We start from the raw sequence: 6,108 nt of genomic DNA, 5'->3' as shown, positions 1-6,108 counted from the left end.
AATCTAGATATAGTAAGACTCGACTTGAGCATATATCACTTGATTTGTGCAATACCCATTTGGGCTTGAGAAAGCCAAATTGGGCAAAATCACTTAAACTATCGAGAGGTATAGAGTGAGCAATTGCGTGTGATTGTTATAACAGGACCCTGATAAATCAAAGTTTCCCTATTGTTTACAACCAGTTAGGTATCCACCTAGGTGGAAGTCACGACCCTATATTCCTTTATTATTTGAAAAACAACCAAAACTAAAAACATTGTCTTCTAGTTTATTACTTGCAATCATTAGTCAAAGGTAGAAATAGAAACAACCAATGAATATGTGGAAGTGCAATCTAAGGCACATCATACATTTACTCTAGTTATATATCTAATCCAAATTCTAACTCCCTGTGAATTCGATCCTAACTCGTGTTGGGTTTATTATTGCTTCGACCTCTTCACTACCTAATTGTGGTGTGAGTTTGAGCGAGATCAATTTTTGGCATCGTTGCTGGGGACTTAAACGGATTTAGCTATATATCAATGTTTTTGTGTGTTTTGTCTTTCATTCCTTCCGAGTTACTAATTTTGTGTTTGAATTGATTCTAGGCATGAAAATGGCTCTCAACAACGAGCCCATTGGAAATGTGCAACTGGGGAAGGACGTGGACGATAATACAATGGATAAGGTTCCTATTGAACCTCAAGCTAATAGATGAGGTTTCCCGCCTCACGATAATGTGCCATTCCCTCCCCTACCTCCACCAAGAGCGGGAGCCCACCGACAGTTGCCAAACAAGGGTTATACAAGTGCTATAGTCCCGCCCCGCATTAGGGCGGGCAACTTCAAAATCACCAACGTGATGCTTACACTACTTGAACAATGGGGTTTCTTCACCGGGGCTTCGAGTCAAAATGCCTATAAGCATCTCAAGGGGTTATTCAATACTTGTTGGGGGAGCAAGTAAACAAATGTTTTTGAGGACGCGCTAAGGTTGAGGCGTTTTCCCTTTTCTCTACGGGGAAAAGCATTGGACTGGTTAGAGAGATTGCTTAACCATTCCATCCACACTTGGGATGAGTTGGCAGAGAAGTTTATTTCCAAATTCTTCTCTTCGAGACATATAGCAACATTTCAGGATGAGATTCTTGCTTTCAAGTAAGAACCTAATGAGCCATTGCACGAGATTTGGGAAAGATATCGTACCATGGTTAAAGAGTGACCCAACAATGATATGGCTGAGCCCATGATCCAACAGACCTTCTATAGGGGGATCAACACAACTAATCAATGTGTGGTTAGCCAACTCGCCGGGGGAACTTCATGAACACGCCTTATGCCGAAGCTTGTGAAATTCTTGATGAGATGGAGGATACCTCTTCAGCATGGCAAAGTAGAGCCAATGTACCACAAGGTGACCCTAATATTATTCACCTACATAAGGAGTTACATGACCATGGGCAAGCTATTGCCGAGTTGATAACTACCATGAACCAATTGGCCAAAGCTCAACTTCAACAAGTTCAAGGGTCGAAACAAGTGTGCACAATGGAAGGTGTAAATATGATGGTAAAAAAAAGACGGCTACAAGATCAACAAATACAAAACCATCTGGAACAATTTATGCAAGATAATAGTGGTTATGATCAAGGCGATTCATTTAATGAGCAAGACGAAGAAGTTCAATATGTCAACAATTATCAAGGTCAAAGAAAAAAATACTCAAGGACAAAACCAACAATAATGGAGGTCACAAGGGAACTAAGGTAATTGGAACAACTAAAACCACCAAGGCAATATGAGTGGTTGTAATTCTAATCAAAGCAATTGGAACAATCAAGAAAATCAAGGCAATTGGGGTGGAAACAATCAAAGAAATTGGGAAGGAAATAACCAAGGAGGGTGGAACAACAACAACAACTGGGGGCCGGGTTTTTAAAGGCCTCCGATGTTCCAACAACCAAGAAATCCACCTCATATCCTTCTCAAGGCCCGATCTCTTCTTCCAATAAGATGGGTAGAATTGAAAACATGTTTAAACAGATGATAAAGAAGAATGCCGACTCCGATGCTCAAATAGCCTCGCACAATACTTCTATTCAGAATTTGGAGGGTCAATTAGGCCAAATCTCACAAGCTTTGAACACTCGCAATAAGGGGGCACTATCTAGTGATACGGTGGTGAACCCGAAGGGTGGGAATAATACGGGATATGCTATGGCCGTGACTACTAGAAGTGGAAAAGGTGGAGATGCAACAACCTCAAATGAAAGAAGGATTGTGGATGAAGATGTTGTTGTTCAAGAAGATGAAATTCCAAAAAATGTGGTTCAAGCTAATGAAGAAGTGAGAATTAATATAGATAAAAGTGTGGAGGAGACGTAAGAAGAGGTGAACCCGTCTAGGGAACACGTGATTGGCATACCGGAACCGATAGTGCTAAAGGCTAAAGCACCAATGCCAAGGCCCCCTCCTCCATAACCTCAAAGGCTTGCAAAGCAAAATAGTAAGAACCAATTCAAAAAGTTTATTGATATGATGAAGAGTTTGTCCATAAATGTGCCATTTGTTGAGGTATTGGAGCAAATGCCGGGATATGCAAAATTCATGAAAGATTTGGTAACCAAGAAAAGATCAATAAATTGTGAGACCATCAAAATGACTCATCAAGTGAGTGCTATTGTGCACTCAATGGCTCCAAAATTGGAAGATCCGGTGCCTTCACAATCCCTTGCACTATTAGGAACGCCAATTTTGACAAAGAATTATGTGATATCGGGGAAAGTATCAACTTTATGCCCTATTCAGTGTTCAAAACTTTGGGAATTGGGCAACCAAGACCCAATCCATGAGGCTGCAAATGGCGGATCGAACAATGAAGAGGCCTTTGGGTATTATTGATGATGTATTGGTTAGAGTTGATAAGTTCATCCTCCTAGCGGATTTTGTGATCTTAGATTGTGAAGTGGACTATGAGGTCCCTATCATTTTGGGTGACCTTTCCTTGCTATGGGGAAGGCTTTTGTTGATGTGGAGGCTGGTGAGCTCACTTTCCGGGTGGGTCACGAAAAGGTGGTCTTCCATGTGTGCAAATCAATGAGGCAACCAAATAGTAATGAAGTTTGTTCATTTGTGGATTTGGTGACCAACGTGATAGTTGATGGTGCTCGTGCAACAATGAATGTTGAGGACAAAATGGAAGAAGTTTTACTCAATCTTGATGATTCTGAGGAGAGTGATGGCTATGTGGAGTGTGTTAATGCATTACAAGGCATGGGGTCGTACACTTATGAGCCCCGAAAGCTATCATTGGATCTTGAAAACCGGAAGACTCCTCCAACAAAGCCCTCAATTGAGGAGCCTCCTACTTTGGAGTTAAAGCCATTGCTACCGCACCTCAGGTATGAATTCCTTGGCCCTTCTTCTACTTTACCGATTATTCTTTTTTTGTGCTTAACTAACATGCAGGTAGAGTCCACATTCGAGGTGCTACGAAGGAGGAAAAGAGCAATCGGTTGGACTTTGGCGGTTATTCAGAGCATAAGTCCTGCCTCTTGCATGCAAAAGATTATCTTGGAGAAGGATGCCAAACCCTCCGTTGAACATCAAAGAATATTAAATGAAGCAATGCAAGAGATGGTAGAGAAGGAGATAATCAAGTGGTTAGATAACGGGGTTGTCTACCCTATTTCCGATAGCTCATGGACCTCTCTGGTGCAATGTGTCCCAAAGAAAGGGGGCATGGCTATGGTAACAAATGACAAGAGTGAACTGATCCTAACAAGGACCGTTACCGGGTGGAGAGTGTGCATGGACTATAGGAAACTCACCAAGGTCACTCGGAAAGATTATTTCCTGCTTCCATTTCTTAACCAAATGCTTAATAGGTTTGCCAGACGTGTTTTTTATTGCTTCCTTGATGGATACTCCGGCTATTACCAAATTCGTATTGCTCCAGAGGACCAAGAGAAGACCACTTTCAAATATCCTTAGGGTACTTTCTCGTTTTCAAGGATGCCTTTTAGGTTGTGTAATGCACTAGCGGTTTTTCATTAGTGTATGATGGCTATTTTCACCGACATGGTAGAGGACATTCTTGAGGTCTTTATGACTGATTTTTTTGTGGTTGGGAATTCGTTTGAAGATTGTTTGAAAAGTTTGGATATGGTATTTGCTAGATGTGAGGAGACAAATTTGGTGTTGAATTAGGAGAAGTGTCACTTCATGGTCGAGGAAGGCATTGTCCTCGGTAATAAAATTTCAAAACATGGTATTGAGGTTGACCAAGCCAAAATTGAGGGGATTTCCAAACTACCTCCTCCTACATCCGTGAAGGGAGTGAGGAGCTTCTTGGGTCATGCGGGTTTCTATCGCCGATTCATCAAGGACTTTTCCAAGGTGGTGAACCCATTGTGCAAACTTTTAGAGAAGGATGCCAAGTTCCATTTTAATGAATCTTGCATGAAGGCATTCGAGATACTTAAGTTCAAGTTTACTATAACTCCTATTATCACCGCACCGGATTGGAGCTTGCCTTTTGAGATCATGTGTGATGCTAGTGATGTTGCGGTTGGAGCGGTATTAGGGCAAAGAATCAACAAAATCTTTGATTCGGTCTACTATGCTAGCAAGACCATGAATAATGCCCAAGTCAACTACACAGTGACCGAGAAGGAGCTACTTGTTATTGCTTTTGCCATGGAGAAGTTCCGTCCATATCTGATGGGTACTAAGGTGATTCTTCACACCGACCATGCGACACTTCGATATTTGATGAGCAAGAAAGATTCTAAGGCAAGGTTAATGCGGTGGGTGCTTCTTTTGCGAGAGTTTGATCTAGAGATTCAAGACCGCAAGGGTAGTGAGAATCAAGTGGCATACCATTTGTCCTGTTTGGAGGAGGAAGGGAGGCTAAATGATGGCTTTGAGATAAATGATTCCTTCTTGACGAGCAATTGTTAGCCATTTTAATGATCGGGATGCCATGGTTCGCCGATCTAGCCAATTATATTATGAGCAACATTGTATCGAATAAGTTCTCTTCAAACCAAAGGAAGAAGCTCAAATGGGATAGCTTGGATTATTATTGGTATGAGCCGTATCTTTTCCGGATATATACCGATGGTGTGATTCGGTGATGTGTGCCGGAAGAAGAACAAATAGGAATTCTTGAAGCTTTCCACTCTTCACCGTATGGTGGTCATCATGAGGAAGGTAAAACGGCTACAAAGGTTTTGACTTGTGGATTTTATTGGCCTACCCTGTACAAGGATTCTAGTGAACTTGTTAAACGTTGTGATGAATGTCAAAGGGTCGGTGGGATTTCTAAGAAGAATGAGATGCCCCTTACTACCATTTTAGAGATTGATATCTTTGATGTTTGGGTTATTGATTTCATGGGACCGTTTGTGAGCTCTTGTGGGAACACTTACATTTTGGTAGATGTGGACTATGTGCCAAAATGGGTCGAAGTCGTGGCTTTACCCAACAACGAAGCACGAAGTGTGGTGGCTTTCTTCAAAAAGAAGATCCAACCGAGCTTTTGATACCTTGCTCACAAAATATGTTGTCACTTATAAAGTCTCAACCCCCTACCATCCTCAAGCAAGTGGATAGGTTAAAGTCTTCACCCTAGAGATCAAGAGTATTTTGACAAAGACTGTGAATGCCAACCGAACGGATTGGTCAAGAAAACTTGATGATGCTCTTTGGGCCTATAGGACGTCCTACAAGATGCCGATTGGGATGTCTCCATATCGATTGATATTTGGGAAGGCGTGTCATCTTTCGGTAGAACTTGAGCATAACGCCATGTGGGCGTTGAAAAATTTGAACTTTGAGTGGGATGTCGCTGCAAATCTAAGAGTGGCACATTTGAATGAGCTTGATGAATTTCGGTATCATGCCTACACAAGTTCGTCCCTTTACAAGGAGAAGATGAAGTACCTCCATGACAAGTATATCCACAATAAGTAGTTCAAATAAGGTGATTTAGTGCTATTGTTCAATTTCCGATTGAGGATGTTTCCGACAAGTTGAAATCAAAATGGAGTGGGCCCTTTGAAGTAGTAAATGTAACCCCCTTTGGTAATCTAGATTTGAAAAATAATAATGATGATATTT

Source organism: Nicotiana tabacum, chromosome 3 (assembly GCF_000715075.1).
Source record: "Nicotiana tabacum cultivar K326 chromosome 3, ASM71507v2, whole genome shotgun sequence".
Lineage (NCBI taxonomy): Eukaryota > Viridiplantae > Streptophyta > Magnoliopsida > Solanales > Solanaceae > Nicotiana > Nicotiana tabacum.
The sequence above is the reverse complement of the archived record's forward strand: the minus strand, read 5'-3'. Positions refer to the sequence as shown.